Source organism: Bos taurus, chromosome 3 (assembly GCF_002263795.3).
Source record: "Bos taurus isolate L1 Dominette 01449 registration number 42190680 breed Hereford chromosome 3, ARS-UCD2.0, whole genome shotgun sequence".
NCBI classification, from domain to species: Eukaryota; Metazoa; Chordata; class Mammalia; order Artiodactyla; family Bovidae; genus Bos; species Bos taurus.
In genome coordinates this window covers 44,915,923-44,934,767 of record NC_037330.1, presented here as the reverse complement: position 1 = coordinate 44,934,767, position 18,845 = coordinate 44,915,923, and the positions used below count along the sequence as shown (strand labels likewise).

Here is an 18,845-nt window from a genome sequence, read left to right as displayed (position 1 = left end):
GTAATTAGGCTTATTAATTTTATAGGAAATTCTTTAATTTTCTATGGGGCCATGTTCTTGAAATGCATTATTTCCTTTTATGACTTCACTCGCCTCAGTATCAGTAGAGATTAAAGGTGACATGCCCTGCTGGGAACAAACACAATTTTCCAGCAGCTATATTTTGTTTTCTTTAATAATTAACAATTGCTGCTGACTAACCCTTGCAGCATAAAATGCCCACCTTATCACAAAGGAGTGGGCATTGGTTTGAGGAACTCACAAGGGATATCAGAAAAAGAAGTGTGATTAAAGCATTAAAGATTTAGAAGTTGACATTAGGATGAAAGGTGGAATTACAGTAAATATAACGCTGTTTAACATTAAATGGAATGTGTTGTACTTGAAACAGTTGTTCGTTTTGACATTAATTATTAAGGGAAGCTGACAACTGATTTTTAATTCGTGACTCGAGGTACAATTTCTTAAGATATAAATACAACAAAGCAGGTTAGAGGATTGGTGCTTCTTTATCTTTAATGATTTTGTTTTTTTCTTGATAGAATCTATGAACGAATTAGAACGGAATGTGCGTTACTTAAACAAGGCATTGTTTGTGGTGAGCTGATATTATGGTCCTGGACAGAAAAATTCAGCAGTAAGTTAAGTTTACTAGAAATCATTGAACATATTCTTCACTGTTTTCATTTGAGAATTGTCTTGGAGATACACAGTTTAAAAGGCATTTGAGGCAAACTTTGCAGTTTATGTTTTAAAGCAGTTTTCTTCTGAGGGAAAGGCAAGCATGTTCATCCTTTGCCTTTGAGTGAGAGATAAACACCCTGTAATAATCTGCTCAGATATGCATTGCCTAGGTTTCCATGTAAAAGTGATAACTATCTCATGCTGCTGCTGCCAAGTCGCTTCAGTCATGTCCGACTCTGTGTGACCCATAGACAGCAGCCCACCCAGGCAAGAACACTGGAGTGGGTTGCCATTTCCTTCTCCAATGCATACATGCATGCTAAGTCGCTTCAGTCATGTCCGACTCTGTGCAACCCCCTGGATAGCAGCCCACCAGGCTCCTTCGTCCACGGGGTTCTCCAGGCAAGAACACTATTTCATATTGGATTGTAAATCTACTGTCTGTTAGACTCTACATGCTGTTTGGCTTGTCAAACCTTTTAGAGGAAGTTCTTGTTGGTCAAGTGACATTGTACCGATGTGCTCGCAAAGAAAGAGGGAAGGTGGCCCAGCGAAGGGATTTATGATGGGGAATTCAAAAGGGCACTTGCAGTTATTCTTTCTGGCCAAATACAACAAGAATGCTACTGTGTGATGATTTATTTTCATTAAAATGTCTATGGATTGATATTAGAGTCCTCAGTTTAGCATGATTTGAATACTTTTGTTCCATGCCTGAAGTTGTAATCTATTTAGGACCATCATTAAAAATCTCTGGTGTTAGAAAGTGTTCTAGTTTCATTCTTTTACAAGTGGTTGACCAGTTTTCCCAGCACCACTTGTTAAAGAGATTGTCTTTAATCCATTGTATATTCTTGCCTCCTTTGTCAAAGATAAGGTGTCCATATGTGCGTGGATTTATCTCTGGGCTTTCTATTTTGTTCCATTGATCTATATGTCTGTCTTTGTGCCAGTACCATACTGTCTTGAGTATGTACCACTCAAGTGAGCCAGTACCACTACTGTGGCTTTGTAGTAGAGCCTGAAGTCAGGTAGGTTGATTCCTCCAGTTCCATTCTTCTTTCTCAAGATCGCTTTGGCTATTCGAGGTTTTTTGTATTTCCATACAAATTGTGAAATTATTTGTTCTAGCTCTGTGAAGAATACTGTTGGTAGCTTGATAGGGATTGCATTGAATCTATAAATTGCTTTGGGTAGTATACTCATTTTCACTATATTGATTCTTCCAATCCATGAACATTGTATATTTCTCCATCTATTAGTGTCCTCTTTGATTTCTTTCACCAGTGTTTTATAGTTTTCTATATATAGGTCTTTAGTTTCTTTAGGTAGATATATTCCTAAGTATTTTATTCTTTCCATTGCAATGGTGAATGGTATGGGGAGGGAGGAGGGAGGAGGGTTCAGGATGGGGAGCACATGTATACCTGTGATGGATTCATTTTGATATTTGGCAAAACTAATACAATTATGTAAAGTTTAAAAATAAAATAAAATAAAAAAAAATCTCTGAATTTTATCTATTTAAAAATTCAACTGAAGAATGAAAAGGGCCAGCAGTAAAATACTGACAAAACATTTACTTTCCTCAGTACATATTTCTTTACTTTCCTCAAGGTTGGCTTTCTTTCTTTTACTTCAGTTTGCCCATCTGTACTGAGAAGGAAATATTACTGCTATATGGAAGCTCAGGATATTTAACATGTCAACACTGTGTCAGTGAGCTTAGGTCAAGTTGGGCTTCTGTAACAAAAGACCTCAAAATGTAGAGGCTCACATTAATGAAGGTGCCTTTCACAGTCATTTTACATCTTCACTGAATGCTGGCTTTGGCTCTTCAGTCTGGGACTCAGGCTTGAGCATCCCCAAGCTGGGTAACTGTTAGTATCATGGAAGACAGTAGAGGCAGAGTCAATTAATGCTTCTTAAAGCTTCTGCATAAAAGTGCCATGTCACTTCTACCCAAATATCATCGGTCAAAGCAAGTCACAAAGTTCTGATGTTGTTGATATAGAGAAAAATAATCTACTATAGAAAAGGCAATTGATTTTGGAAACAATTATAAAACCACTTCCTTGCCACATACACATATCCAATTATTTTCTATAATTATATCATTTGAGATAATAGGAATGAAAGTTTTTCAAGGAGATTTAGGTTGGCAGTTTGTACCCATCCCTCCTCTGATAATCTTGAAAGAATTATCATTCTGATTTATAGTAGGAAGGTAGTCAATGAAATTGACTTTTTATTTAGAAAAATCAAGGCTCCATCAGGTGTTAAGACTGCTAAGAAGACAGAATTCTGTCAGTTGACCCTGCCTTAAGGAATATGAATCAAAAAAATTGGGCATATCCTATCAATTGCAGCATGTGTTTTTATTACTGTCCTGAAATGCACGTGTAGAATTAAACATGCCCTATGGCTATTAGGTTGGCTGAACTTCCCAGTATAAGAGTAATATCAAACAGTTACTGCAAAATATAGGGTCATTACCCTATATGGATAAAGGGATAACTGCCCCTGAAATGAGTGGTAAAAACTTCATTCTACAAAATAAGAAAGCATATTCAGGATGACAGAGAGTAATTTTTAGAGTATTTATTAATCATATTTTAGTGTTTGCAAAGTACTTTTACAGAAATCATTATTTGATGGATGCAAGGTGATATTATTAGTCACATTTTCTCTGTAAGAGAACTCAAGTTCAGTGAGGTTAAGTAACCTGCCTAAAGAGATAACAGCCCTGGGATTCAAATTCAGACTTCCTCCTCAAAATCCAATATTCTCTCTACCAACTTAAACTGGTTCCTAATATACAATGTCATTTCCTACTCATTTGCATCATGGAAAATAAAATGAGGACAAAATTAGAAAATATGTTAAAATGGAAAAGAACTTAGAGCTTGAGTTTAGTCCTGGTTGTGTTCTTTAAGTTGATATTACATTTTTAAGAATAATCACTTATCCCTAAGTTTTCTATCCCTCATCTTTTAATCTGCAAAGTCAGGGGTTGGATCATATTTTTCTTAAGGTCTTGCCTTAATAGTACTATTTTTATAAATTTGAAAACCTACAGTGTGTTGTCATTTGCACCCAGAGAACTACCAAATTAGCTAAGAGAATATATATTTCCCTGGCTCACTATTTGAAACCACCTTGACATTGCAGTAAGCAGCTTTGCTTTTGTTGGTAGTACGAGAACTTAGACTTGTTAAGCAGAAAAAGACAATGCACTGACTCATGTAACTGGGAAGTCCAAAGAGACACATGCTTTAGATATGACCCAAAGCAGGAATTCACAAAGTGTAGTCAGCTGTTGCCCCCTCTTGTGCACTTTCTTTTTCTCTCATTTTTGCTTTCTCTCATTCCATTCTCCTCTTCTTTCCCCTTATCCTTACTTGTCTCTGAATGTGTTCAGTCTTTCCTGTGGTTAGCTATCTTCTTAAAAATTGTATTGATATAAGGGAATGTGGTCACTGGAAGCTCCAGAGACAGAGTCTTCCAGCTTTTAGAACATAGCGTGAAAGATTCAAATCAAAAGAGCTTCGGGAAAGACTCTGATTGTCCTGGCTTGGACTACATGCTGTCTACTAGACTAATAATGGCTAGTGGACTGTCACTTGTCCAGCCCCTTGCTTGTTATTTGGCCAGCCCACTAGAATCACACAGGGTGAAGAAAGACAACTCCCCAAAGAAAGTGGAGGCCATTACCAAAAGAATAGGGAAAGGACTATGATCAGAAAAGCACAGTAAACATTCACTGCACACAGTATACAGACAGCTGAGCTGCTCACCCCCAGTCAGGTTCCCAAATGAATGGAAGACAATAATAAACTGCGAAGTGTTAAGCTCCAAGAAATAAGAGTAGAAACACCTTAGGCCCATGGTCATACTGCCTGTTCCCTCCAACACATTAAAGAACATATGGAGATAATGCAAGCCTTGACAGCATTCGTAGTTTTACGAATTTATCACAATAGACCCCTACTTCTTTTAGAAACTAATAAGAAATATCTCATACTATACATACTCATAACAGTGTTTCTCAAAGCCTGTTTTATGAAATTCTAGTCTTGGAGTTGTTGTGAGAAAAAAGTTCTGTGGCTAAACCCTGTGGAGAAATATACCTTATTCTATCCCTCCCTGGAGAGTCATAATGTATCAGCACATTTAAAGTCAGAGTAAAAAGACTTTGTTTACACCAGCATTTCCCAAACACATTTGATTGCAGAACATCACAAACACACACAATAAAGAAAGAATGGAAGTAAGAGAACACCTAATGATATACTGTGAAAGTTCCTGGGATTGAATTTTGGAAAACAATGACCTAAATCATGATTGAAGTTGCATATATTTGTCTTATGTTCCCTGTTGGCACCGGAAATTTTTCTAGTACTTCCCTGCTGTTTAGAGTTAACACTTTTCTCAAATTTCATGAGGAGAAAACCAGCATCAAGCTACTTTTCTGCCTGATAAATATGTCTGAATCTACTAAATCCATAAACTTTTTCATATCATAAATACAGAACTTGGATTTAGAAGAAAACATAATCCAAAATAAATTTATTAGTTTTTAAAAAGTTGGTTATTGCAAATTTATTGCACATAAAATATTCCTATGCAAGAGATTGTGCTGGGCATTTGGAATCTAGAAGTGAACAGACAGATATAGCCTCCTTTGGCTTATATACACATTAGCGTGTCTTTTCATTTCTCTGAGCTTCACTTTCTTCACATGTGAAATTGAGATAACATTAGCCACCTCTCAGAGTTGCTTTGAAAATTATGTGAAAAAATGTTTGTGAAAACTAAACATTATTCAACATGTTTAACTTCCTTCTTTAGCATTCTTTCTTTTTTCAGCCTGAATTTTCAAATCATGAACATTTATTGAGCATCTGTTGAATTCAAAACACTGTTCTAGGTGCTGGAGGTGAGGGAATTAACAAAGAAAGAAAAAGGAAAAATGAATAGAAAAGTGCTTACAAAATTCTAAGAAAGGAAAATAACCATTTTCATGAAGATAATAAAATGCAGCAAGTAGCCAGGACAAAATGAATTTCCCAGATATTAAATACTATAGGAGCTTAGAGTGGGAGAAATAACTGCAGTGGTGGTGAGTTCAAACAAGGCATTAGGGGGTCTCTGCATTGTTGAAAGGAGCAAAGAGGTGGAAGAACAGATTAGGAGAATGGAATGGCATAAGCACATTCATGGAGATGAGAACTGTTGGGTGTTTTCAAGGGAGAGAGAATAGATGAATATAATTATAGTGGATAAATGTGGGCAAGGTAGATTATAAACCTGGGTGTGTCAACTGAGACCTGAGAGTGAAATGCTTTGAATGCCAGACTGAAGCTTGTGCACTTTATCTCATTAAGTAAACAGAAGCCATTAGAGATTTTTAAGGCAGGGAAGTGACATAACAAAGTAATATTTCCAGTCAAATAATATGGCAGTTGTGTGCAAGGACTTAGGGTCAAAAGGGAAATTTTAACAATGAAAACTTTCCCGCTGATATACTTCTAAAAACATTTTGGAGAGTGCATACCTACCTGAAAATCTGATTATCCTTAGACATTCAGCATTGTCCATAGAAAGTGCCCAAAAGGGGATTGTCTGCACATATCTTTCCAAGTTATTCCTCCCTTCACTTGGCAGGTGGGTGATCACTCACTGGTTTCCCTTTCTGTCTTCTGCACCAAAGCTCAGTGTCTTTGCATGAGTGCACTGACATTCCCCAGACCCCTCTCTTTCTTCTCCTAATAGCATGAGCTGCCCTTTCTTCAGTAAAAGGGACATACCACTTGGCATCGTTAGAGAAAATTCTTCTATTTCCGTAATGAAACCATCTATCCTTTGAGACCCTGCTCATTTTGAAACACAGACCACCAAATGCTACTCCTGGGACATAATTCTTAAAATTGGAGAAGATAGGGTCATATCCTCCTTTCCCCTCATGTTACCCCTCCTGGTGGAAGGGTTCTTATTGCATTGCCAAGATTTGGAAGTGGTGTAACAACTCCCCAGCCCAGACATTATCAGAGGCTGAGACTTCCTCCAAGCTGATGAGGTTGCAATGAGGAAAATGATTAGATTTAAAATAAAAAAGGCATCTACTAGCCATCCTTTTCAAATTCCAGAGATGGCTAAGAGCCTTGAAAAACACCCCACTGTATTCTAAGCTAGTCCCAGGAGTGTCCTGATGATGGCTATTTTTGAACTAGTGGTGCATGAAAAAGGAAAAATCTGCTTTGAATGTGGATGAGTAAACAACTCAATACATAGAAATTTGAATTACTAAAGAAACAGTTTCTACATGTTTCACCTTTCCTCCCACATTCTCACCCCAAGCCACATAGTTAAGAAAACAATCTGAATCTGAATACAGATAATCTAAATACTGGATGAAAGTGAAAATGTTAGTCAGTCAGTCAGTCCTGTCCCACACTTTGCCACCCCACAGACTGTAGCCCACCAGGCTCCACTGTCCATGGAATTCTCCAGGCAAGAATACTGAAGTGGATTGCCATTCCCTTCTCCTGGGGATCTTCCAGACCCAGGGATCAAACCCGGGTCTTCTGCCTTGCAGGCAGATTCTTTACCATGTGAACCATCAGGGAAGCCCTAATACTGTATACACATACCAAAAAGAAAGAAAAAAGATTTTTTAAATGATACTTTAACTAGAAAATCTTTCTCCAAATGAGGAAATTTCATAAGATTTGTTGCTTATTTTGATTTTGTTTTCCTCAGGCACCACAAGCTCCCTGTTTGCAGAAAAACTATTAAGTAGTAGGATTAAGTAACCATTCTACTCTCTCTCTTTTTTTTTTACATAATTTGAAACGACCATCTATGGGGTCGCACAGAGTCGGACACGACTGAAGTGACTTAGCAGCAGCAGCAGCAGCCCATCACATAAAGGAAAGCTAGAGAGCTTTGTCTTCCCACTGCTCTGCCTGGGACAAGGCAAGTAGTAAGTTCAGTTCAGTTTGGTCACTCTGTAGTGTCTGGCTCTTTGCGACCGCATGGACTGCAGCACACCAGGCTTCCCTGTCCTTCATCAACTCCCAGAGCTTGCTCAAACCCCTGTCCATTGAGTTGGTGATGCCATCCAACCATCTCATCCTCTGTCATCCCCTTCTCCTCCCACCTTCAATCTTTCCCAGCATCAGGGTCTTTTCCAAGGAGTCAGTTCTTAGCATCACGTGGCCAAAGTATTGGAGTTTCAGCTTCAGCATCAGTCCTTCCAATGAATATTCAGGACTGATTTCCTTTAGGATGGACTGGTTGGATCTCCTTGCAGTCCAAGGGACTCTCAAGAGTCTTCTCCAACATCACAGTTCAAAAGCATCAATTCTTCGGTGCTCAGCCTTCTTTATGGTCCAACTCTCACATCCTTACATGACTACTGGAAAAACCATAGCTTTGACTATGTGGACCTTTGTCAGCAAAGTAATGTCTCTGCTTTTTAATATGCTATCTAGGTTGGTCATAGCTTTTCTTCCAAGGAGCCAGCATCTTTTAATTTCATGGATGCCGTCACCATCTGCAGTGATTTTGGAGCCCCCCCAAAATAAAGTTTCTCACTGTTGCCATTGTTTCCCCCTCTATTTGCCATGAAGTGATCGGATTGGATGCCATGATCTTAGTTTTCTGAATGTTGAGCCAACTTTTTCATTCTCCTCTTTCACTTTCAGTAATAGAAGATCCTGATTCATCTTTGAGAGATCTGATCTGTTCAGAGAGACACCATGAGACCACTTGATCTCATATGGATGCAAAGTATACTGTAGGAATAAGACACAGGCTTCATAGCTAGGCAAATCTAAATGTAAATCCTGGCTCTAATTCTTTTTTTTTTTTTTTTAATTGAAGTATAGTTGATTTAGAATATTGTGTCAGTTTCAAGCATACAGCCAATTTGATTGTTAAATGATGTATATGTATATATCTGTATCCTTTTAAAAAATTATTTTACATTATAGCTTATTGGTTCTGATTCTTAGAAGCTGTGCAAGATTAGAAAAATTACTTAATTACCCCGGACCTCAGTTTGACCATGTACAAAAATGTGCCTAGTGTGTAGTTATTAGGATTAAAGATTATATATATATTAAATACACATAGCTCAGATCTTGATCCATGAAATGCTTAACAAATGGTAGTTATTTATTTTTTGTGGATTATTTTTTGTTTTTGTCAGTTGTGAGTATCTGTATTTCTGTCTGTCTATCTGTACATCCATCCATCCAAAAGCTTCAGTTCAGTTCAATCACTCAGTCGTGTCCGACTCTTTGCAACCCCATGAATTGCAGCACGCCAGGCCTCCCTGTCCATCACCAACTCCCGGAGTTCACCCAAACTCATGTCCATCAAGTCGGTGATGCCATCCAGCCATCTCATCCTCTGTCATCCCCTTCTGCTCCTGCCCCCAATCCCTCCCAGCATCAGAGTCTTTTCCAATGAGTCAGCTCTTCACATGGTCAACTCTTTGAGGTGGCCAAAGTATTGGAGTTTCAGCTTCAGCATCAGTCCTTCCAATGAACACCCAGGACTGATCTCCTTTAGGATGGACTGGATGGATCTCCAAAAGCTTGGAGAAGCATAAATATAAATGCTGAATCTTTGTCTTGCAGCAATTTTTCCTAATCACTGCTTCCTATATATGGATCACTGAAATTAAGCACATTATTTTTCTTTCTGTAAGAAAAATACAGTATATGCTTTTAAAAGCTTAAGTGTAAGCCTTAGGACCTTCACTTAAATTGACTTTTTTAAATATGTTGATAAATAATAAAAAAAATACATACATACATTCCAGGTAAAATACGCTGAATGTTGAATTTATCAAGCTTGCAGTTCCTATTGTTTATTCCTTATAATGCTGCACTGATAGTATTTTACATAAGATCATTTGTCTACACAATATGTTCTTATTAAATTTAATTGACAGCTGAGAGAAAAAAGTGTGGGTCACCAATTTGAGGAAATTGGCCCTTAACTAAATAAGAATCAAACAAAACAAACAACAACAAAATTCCCCCCAAACCCACAGTCAAAACAAGATTATTAAAATACAAAATGTACTTTGCTTATTTATTTTGACCAGCTTTGTTTGGGCTTCATTATTTATGATAATAGTATATGGCACCCCACTCCAGTACTCTTGCCTGGCAAATCCCATGGACAGAGGAGTCTTGTAGGCTGCAGTCCATGGGGTCTTCAGAGTCGGACACGACTGAGCGACTTCCCTTTCACTTTTCACTTTCATGCATTGGAGAAGGAAATGGCAACCTACTCCAGTGTTCTTGCCTGGAGAAAGAATCCCAGGGACGGGGGAGCCTGGTGGGCTGCCGTCCATGTGGTCGCACAGAGTCGGACACGACTGAAGTGACTTAGCAGCAGCAGCAGCATACTTACAAATATACTGTAGCTATTTTGTAGAGTAATGAAGTTTTAGTAATATGAACGGGCAGCATATTACTCTGCTCGCGTATCTTTTCTGAGAAGCTAGATGTAACCTCTAATGTTTTGAAACTGATAATTGTATTTGAGACTTACTAAGGTTTGAGTGCACACTAGTTTGCCTTTTTAATATCTCAGTAGGCTGTGTTTATTTTATGCTACCTTATTTGTGTATGTGAGTTATATATAACTAGACAAAATGAAATCCATCTCAAGACGTAGACTCATGTGATAAAAGTTCTTGCTAGTCCACAGATTCATGTTGGTGCTTATGTTTCCTGTTACTGAGTAGCATAGTTTATTATTTCTATGATCACTTGGTGTCCTGAGGAGGATGAGGGGAGAGTAGACAAACTATGATTATTCTTTCTCCCAGACTCCATTAGTACCCTTTCATATTTGGATAAAATACTCGGTATCTGTAGGTATGCATTAAATCATAATATCATTAGGGAAATGAAACTTTATCTTGATAATGTAACAGTTTATAATCGTTAAATTACCATTAGAGAATGTTTACTGATGTTGGGTGGATGCTCAGTCACTCAGTCATGTGTGACTCTTTGAGACCCCATGGGCTGTAGCCCACCAGGCTCCTCTGTCCATGGAATTTTTTCAGGCAAGAATACTGGAGTGGGTTGCCATTTCTTCCTCCAGGGATCTTCCTGACACAGGGATTGAACCCGAGTCTCTTGTGTCTCCTGCATTGGCAGGCAGATGTTTTTATCATTGCACCACCTGGGGATCCCTTACTGATGTTACTATTACCTTATTCCATTAATTTCTCATGAACAAAAGGTAGGTTAAAGCTTCATAGTTTTTACTCCTTCTAATGGGTTTTAGGGCTTCCCCGGTGGCTTAGCTCATAAAGAATTGCAGGTAAAGAAGTCACCTGCAATGCAGGACTTATGTATAATTATGTTTAATTCTGGTTGGGAAGATCCCCTGGAGAAGGGAATGGCAACCCACTCCAGTATTCTTGCCTTGAAAATCTCATGGACAGAGGAGCCTGGTGGGCAGTCCATGGGGTCATAAAGAGTTGGACACATCTTAGGCGCTAAACAACAACAAAGGGTTTAACTTCACTACCTCTTCTTCATACTTGTTTCCCACTCTTACCGTTCCATCAAAGAGGATTCCAGTTCTGAGGTCTTTCGGGTTTCTGGCAAGTTTAATAGTCACCATTCTCTGGGTGTGACAGGAGGTGCTTGGAGTTGTCTCCAGAAATGTGAATGACAAAGGGATAAAGGGAAGGAGGTGAGCAGAAGCCATATTGCTGACCTTTATCCGCCACTGGGAGATAATACCATAAAGGGAAAAATAAATAAGTAAGCTAGGGAGTTTTAGTGTGTAACTTTATTGAGGAATTCCATGATTTACTGTTCAATATAGCAAGGCCTATCATGTAACTTAGCTGCGGAACTCTCTGATTTACTGTGAAGCACAGTGGGGCTTATCATGTAACTATTATGAGAGTCTTGGCAAAGACAAGGATAGGGTTTTGCAGAGCCCATTAAGAATGACTGACATGTTTTTCTCAGATGGACCAAAGCAGACTCTGACTAGCAAACATGATGTTATTCTCAGCATCTGAAATTCGGATATTTTAAATTTGTTCAGCACAGATGTTAAGGGTAACTTATATATCTGTTTTATCTTCCTCTCATCATTTTATATCTAAGCTTCTGTTTTATAGTAAATTGCTATATGAGGTTTACCATTTTATGATTCTGATATTCATTTTGCAGATTTTAAACTCTTTTTAAAAGAGACATTAGAGCTAAAGGAGCAGAACATTAAAACACATAAAGCATGGGATATTTCCATCTCATGTCAGTTTCAGATTTAAGTCCCTTCAAAGCCTCCTCTTGCCATTAGGATGAGATCAAAGCCCCATAGCCAGGGTCACAGTGCCCCACCAGTTAAGTCCCTGACTCCGCTTGTGATGGGAAGACAACACAAGATGGAAATTGGTATATCCTCCAAACAAGAACTGTATCCCCAAGTGTTATAGTGTTCTGATTTTTTGCTGTTCATGAGAAGCTAGAATTAAACAGGGGCAACTGTTTTAAACACTATCTGCCAAAAAACACCTTGCCTATTCCAAGAGTTACCATGACTTGCTTTTAAATTTCTTTTCTTTTTTTTTAATTGGAGGATAATTACTTTACAATGTTGTATTGGTTTCTGCCTTACAACAGGGTGAATCAGCCGTAATTATACATAAATTCCCTTGCTCTTCAGCCTCTCTCCTGCCCGCTCCATCCCACCCCTCTAGGTCATCACAGAGCACCAGGCTGGGCTCCCTGTGTTTTACGGCAACTTCCCACTAGCTGTCTGTTTTAAACATTATAGTGAATATATGTGGATGCTACTTACTCAGTCCATCCTACCCTTACCTTCCCTTGCTGTGTCTACAAGTCCATTTATCTGTGTCTGTGTCTCCATTCCTTCCCAGCAAATAGGTTCATCCAGCGTGGGGACTGTGTCTTCTTTTTCTTTGAGTCCCCAGGATTTAACATAGTGCCTGGTACCTAGTGAGTGCTCAATAATTTTGAAATATGAGCAAAGCTGAACTGCTTGGAATTTTCCCTATTTGCCGTACTTGTTTATGCCTCCTGTGTTTGCTCCTACATGCCCTCTGCCTGTACTTTCTGTTTCCTCCTCCATCAGCTGGCTGACTCCTATAGTTGTTCAAGGACTGGGATTGGTATGATTTGTTCCTGTCCCTCCTCTCTTTGCTCCCAAAGGATCCAGTGCAGATTTTGTCATTTATCAAACTAAACTCTAATCCAGTTTACATGTCTAATGCTTCTTTTCAGTCTTTTGATGGACAAAACCTAGCACCTAGTTTAATTTCTGCCGCAAACTGGATAAGTATTTTTTTAATTGAAAAAGTGAATGAATGACCATTAATGAGTCATTGCCAATGTACCCATCTATTGTGACAATGAATGACAAAAATGTTAGAACTCTTTCAAGGAAATCTTTTCTTTACTCAACATGTAGAAAGAAGTAGGTCAAAGAATAACATGATAAATGGGCAGTGAATGAAAAACCCAAGGATAATGATGTGTCAGACTGATGGCTCAGACAGCCAAGAATCTGCTTGCAATGTGGGAGGCCAGGGTTTGATTCCTGGATTGGGAAGATTCCCTGAAGAAGGGAATGGCTACCCACTCTAATATTCTCACCAGGAGAATTCCATGTACAGAGGGTTGTGGCGGGCTATAGTCCATGGCGTTGCAAAGAGTTGGATATGACTGAGTGACTCAAATTTTTCACTTTCAGAGGCAACATAGCATGATGGATAAAAGCTGGGAGCAGTACAGCCTAGGTCCAAATCCTGATTTCTTCCTAGCTGTGTGATCTTAGGCAGGTTACTAAACCTCTTTGTGTCTGAGTTTCTTCATCTATAGAATGTAGATTATAATCTTACATGCTTTGTTCAATTATTATGACTATTATGTTAAATTGATGAAAAGGCCTAATGTAAAAAAAATTATGTGAGTACTAGCAATAATAATAATAAAAATAAATATCCTTCCCAATAGTTAAATGCCTAACACATAGGAGACATCATGTAAGTACTGGCTATAATAAATTATCATTATATACTCTTCCCAGTCTCCTTTCAAAAATTTGTTTAGTCATCATGAGTATCCTTGTTTGTGATTTAATTTCCACAGTGTTTTCCACATGGACATTACTGGCTTAAAATTCCATTAATTAGAGAGAGAGAGGAAACTCAAGAGATATGTGAAATTTCGGAAGGGAAGATGGAATCTGACATGCTGAATAGCTAATTGAATTATTTAAGCTTGAGGTTTATAGACTGGAATCCACTAAATTTTGCAGACAGTGATCTTGTCTCTGCCTGGAAAATCTGTTCTCTTTTTATTCTGTTTCTGATCCAGATAATGACTTCATAGAAAATGACTGTACTATTGTTCCTGCCTTGTGGAAATTTGCACTTTTATGATGAGAAACTAGTGTTGGGAAGCTCTCTATTATTCTATGTAAGAATGAATCAAAAGTAAGTTCACTGAAAATCATAACTTGTCAGAAATCTGAATTTCTTAGATGAAATGAAGTTCAAGAAAATATGTATCTATAATTAATTGTATGACACTAGCACTTAGGGCTTCCCATGTAGCTCAGTGGTAAAGGATCTGCTTGCCAATGCAGGGGACTTGGGTTCGATCTCTGGGTTGGGAAGGTTCCCTGGAGGAGGAAATGGCAATGCATTCCAGTATTCTTACCTGAGAACCCCCATGGACAGAGGAGCCTAGTGGGCTACAGTCCATGGGGTCACAAAGAGTTGGATGCTTCTGATGGACTGAGCACGAGCACAAGCCTGCGTTGGAGCACATAGGCATGGAGGACGTGCGGCCAGAGGTCTCAGTTCTGTGGCTGCTGACCCTCTCAGACAGCTGCAGTCTCTGTGTCTCTGGCCTTTTGCCTGTGAGCAAGGCTGGAATGACCCCGGGAGAAGTGAACTCCAGCACTTCTGGGTTTGCTGACATTTCAGGGTTGGGACTATCATTGGCTGCTGACAACCTTAGTTGACTTGAGGTTCACTTTTTCAGATGTGCAGAATACAATAAGACATATAGCTCCTTATCTGCCCCAACGTATCAACACTGGGGCTCTCCACTGCTGAGACCTGGGACCCCCTCCTTGAACACTCACACACGTGGTGGTCTCATTCAGTCTCATGGGTGTAAATGCCTTCCATAACTTGGAGATTCCAAATTTTAAGCTCCAGTTGTTCTCCCTTGAACTTCATGTTTGTATATCCCATTTGTTATTGTACTCTCTACTTTGATGACTAATAAGCATATCAACTGACTATGTTCAAGATAGAACTTTTTATATCACCCCTCAAACCTGATTGAAACATAGGTTTCCCCAATGTCCCAATGCCAACACCAATCTAGTTGCTCAGACAAAAATCTGAGTAATTTTCACTCTTCAGTTTCCTTCATTCCCGTATCTAAACTCTCAGCAAATTGTTCTGACTCTACTTTTAAAATGTATCCAGAATCCAGCTACATCTCACCACCACCTATGCTGGCAACCTGATGTATGCTGCTAATATTGCCTACCTGCTTTATTTTAATTGCCTCCTCACTGGTCTGTAGGCTTCCAGATTGTCTTGCTTTACTATATTTTCAACTCTGCTATCAGAGTGATTCTGTTAAAATGCAAGGCAGAACATGGCACATTTCCACTCAGAACCTTCAAATGAACTTTTTATTGTAGAGTTAAAGCCAAAGCCTTTCTATATGTATAAGGCTTTGATCTACCCTCCTTTCATTCGTGAGCATATCCCCTAGAACCCTTCTTCTTATTTACCCTGCTTTAGCCTCTTTGCTTCTTGTCCTACCAGCTGTTCTTACACCATCACCTGAAATACTCTTGCCTGGATAGCACGTGACTCTCTCCGTAATCACTTTCAAATAGCTCTTTTCAATAGTCTTACCTGACCATCCTATTGAAAGCACTTCCCACTTCTGCTATCCCTTTCTCCAAATTTTATTTTTCTTCATGGCATTTAATCTCTTTTAATTAAACTACAGAATTTAGCATAAATTTTACCTAGCTTCTGACATACCTTCACTAAGTTTATAAACTTTATGAGGGGTGTGATTTTTGTCTGTTTTATTCATTATTGTATCTCCAAAACTTAGAATCATGTCTACTCACGTTATAAGCATACAATAAAAATACTTTTCATTTATTAACCAGGCAAAAGAAATCAGTCAAGCTGTAGTATAACATCACTGATTTAATCATGAAAAGCGAAAGTGAAAGTGTTAGTTTCTGTCAGTGTTCAACTCTTCGTGACCCCACGGACTGTAGCCCGCCAGGCTCCTCTGTCCATTGAATTCTCCAGGCAAGAATACTGGAGTGCATTGCCATTCCTTTCTCCAGGGGATCTTTCTGACCCAGGGATCAAACTCAGGTCTCCCGCATAGCAGGCAGATTCTTTACCATCTGAGCCACCAGGGAAGCCCAGAGAATCATACATTTATTATTTTATACTGTTGTTAATATTTATATAATGCTGTAGAAAGTCAGCTATCCATCAGAATCTGTTTTCCTTTTCATGGTATAGAATCTATACTATAATATTATTAATGAAATGCAGCTGCCCAATCAGGGATATAAGTCCCAGCTCCCTGGGTCTGGGTATGGCCAAATGATGAGTTCTTATCAATGGAATTTATATGTATCATTTCTAGTCAGGGATTTTATGAGGCAGTATTCCTTCTCCTCACTCCGTTCCCTTGTTTCCTCCTTCCTCCATTGGACCATGGCAGAGAGTAAGAAATACACTTTTACAACAATGTTAGGGTTTTTCCAATTTCAGTGTACTATTTTTTATATATTTGGGGATGGCTTTGTGTAGTATGAAGAGGTTTTAGTTTGAAGCTTAGGGGCGTTGATCTTCTTGAAGGGGTGATATAAAAGAAATAAGCAAAGGAGAGAAATTTTAGGACCAATGATGAGATAAAAGGAGGTATGGAACACAACCACCAAAGGTGGCTCCTCTTTCCCAGTTATGAATCTTTACTCATTTCATGTCTGTCTTGAAGAAACACACAGAAAAGAAGAGAGATAACATGTGTATGATTTGAAAAGAGATGTCCGTGTGTTAGGTAACCATTGCTGAGAGATAAAACCAAGAAAACCAATTAGATCTCTGAGCTTTGGAGAAAAAGGTCTTGTCCAAAGATTTAATATTCCTATCTTGAGCCCTCGTGCCTTCTTTTTCTTATTGATCTCTGATCGTTTTGGCTCACTTTCTTTAACAGTCACCCTAGCAACCCTATTTCCCAGCAGATCTAAGAATTCTCTTTATGTTTTACACATAACTTAGTTGGGGAAAACAAGGCAGCTGGGATTCCTAACATGAAGAGATTTTCTTTTATAAGGGCTAGTTCCACTCTTTAGAACAAAAATATTGGACTCAGGATAGAGGTCAATAAAAATGGTAACCTACTTTTAAAATCGCTGTTCCTCTTTGGGTTTCCAAACACCGTAATACCACCTGGGTATTGTGAAGAGCATTGACAACAGTGTTTCTGCCATCTTCATCAGATTTTGTCTACTGCCTATGCCATAATATTTGTGAAGGTTATTATAGATTTTGAAGTTCAATACATGAGGGAAGTGAAAGCACAAGTTGGGGTTTGGGGAGTGGGAAAAAGAATTTGAACTGTCTTTTAAGTCATTTTTAACCATTTTAAAGTAATATCCAGGAGACACCAAGTGTACATTGATCAAGCAGTTAAAATACTCTGGGTAATATTATATTTTATAACAATAAGCAACAAAATGAAATGAAATCTTAGTCCATAGAGTTTAATTAATTTATGAAATAAAAACTCAATGTACAAGGTAAATGTCTGAAAATATGAAAGCCTGGACAAGACTAGAAAAAAAGAATAAGTACTATGTAATTTCTCTACAATTCCAAGATCACCTATTATTTTTTTTATTTCCCAGAATTTATAACTTGTATGAGGATTATACATCCCCAGCCATTTCAACTCAGTTAATAATTGTCCTTTTTGTTTCTCAGCTAGTTGCTTAGGAATTGTGAAGACACAGTTTGATGTCTAAATTAAATATGGAGACCTTCATGTCCTCCATTCATTCTTTCTTTCATTTCCCTAGTAAACCCTAGTAACCTTTAAAATGGGAAAAATTAGGATCTGCACATTTATTCCCTAGTTAATTAAGTCATCTCTCTCAAATTTGATTTGTACAAAATATCCTGATTTTTTTTTTTTTTTTTGGTGGGGAAGGGGGATGCTTTTGGAACTATATAGTGAGGCATGAGACATATACAGATGGAAAAAATTGGGAAAAAAAGAAAATTGGGAAAAAATAAAAATAGAAAAGCAGAGAGGTTGAAAAGAAAGTTTTCACTGATAGTCTGATTTCAGATAAACCTGGACTCAAATCCAGCTTATGAGTTGATTGATTTTGATAAGTTACTTGCCACATGTAAGGCATAATTTATTGTAATGAACTGGATCATAATATACTGTGATTATAAAACTATAATGCATGTTAAGCACTTGTTACAGAGCTTTGCAACCAATTTAAGTTATTGCTATTTTCACTGTTATTGTGCTGAAAAGTAAAAAAGAGAAAAATATTTTGCACCATTCATATTTAGATGCAAGTTTAAATTTTAGATTCTAAAAAGGCAAGGAGCAGAAGACTCTTTCCTCCACACTCTTCTTTCCCTATATTTTCAACATTCTGCGCTCTTCCTCCTTTTATTTTTCCTTTCAGACTCCTCAAGCCTGTGATTATACAGCTCTCAGAGACATCACAGTTCATTCCTACTCTTTGAATTGCATACATATTCACTAAATTGCCAAAATTATATTTCATCTTTTTCATACCTTCGTTTCTATTTTCAAATCCTTAACACATTTCCAGATTATTGCATCTCCTTCATAAAATCTTGATTTTACTCAGTTTAAAATCCATAGTTGGAATAGCCTTGGTTTCCCTACAGATCTGTCATTCTTTTATTCAAAATAATCCAGTGATTCATCAAGGGAAGTCAGAACTTCTCATGAGGAAACCAAGGCTCTCACGATGTTACATTTAGTTTTCATTTTGTCTTATTCTTTCAAGGTCATCTTGGTTAATAGGTT

At 38.1% G+C, this 18,845-nt stretch overlaps 1 long non-coding RNA gene across 1 annotated transcript in view; it reads left to right on the top strand.

Annotated features, from left to right (window-relative positions):
- Positions 1-18,845, top strand: part of LOC132344871 (uncharacterized) — a 53,337-nt gene that overhangs the window by 28,489 nt on the left and 6,003 nt on the right. Inside the window, exon 3 of the long non-coding RNA XR_009493909.1 lies at positions 543-637. This is a non-coding gene — a long non-coding RNA (uncharacterized lncRNA). The remainder of the gene's footprint in view (positions 1-542; positions 638-18,845) is intronic.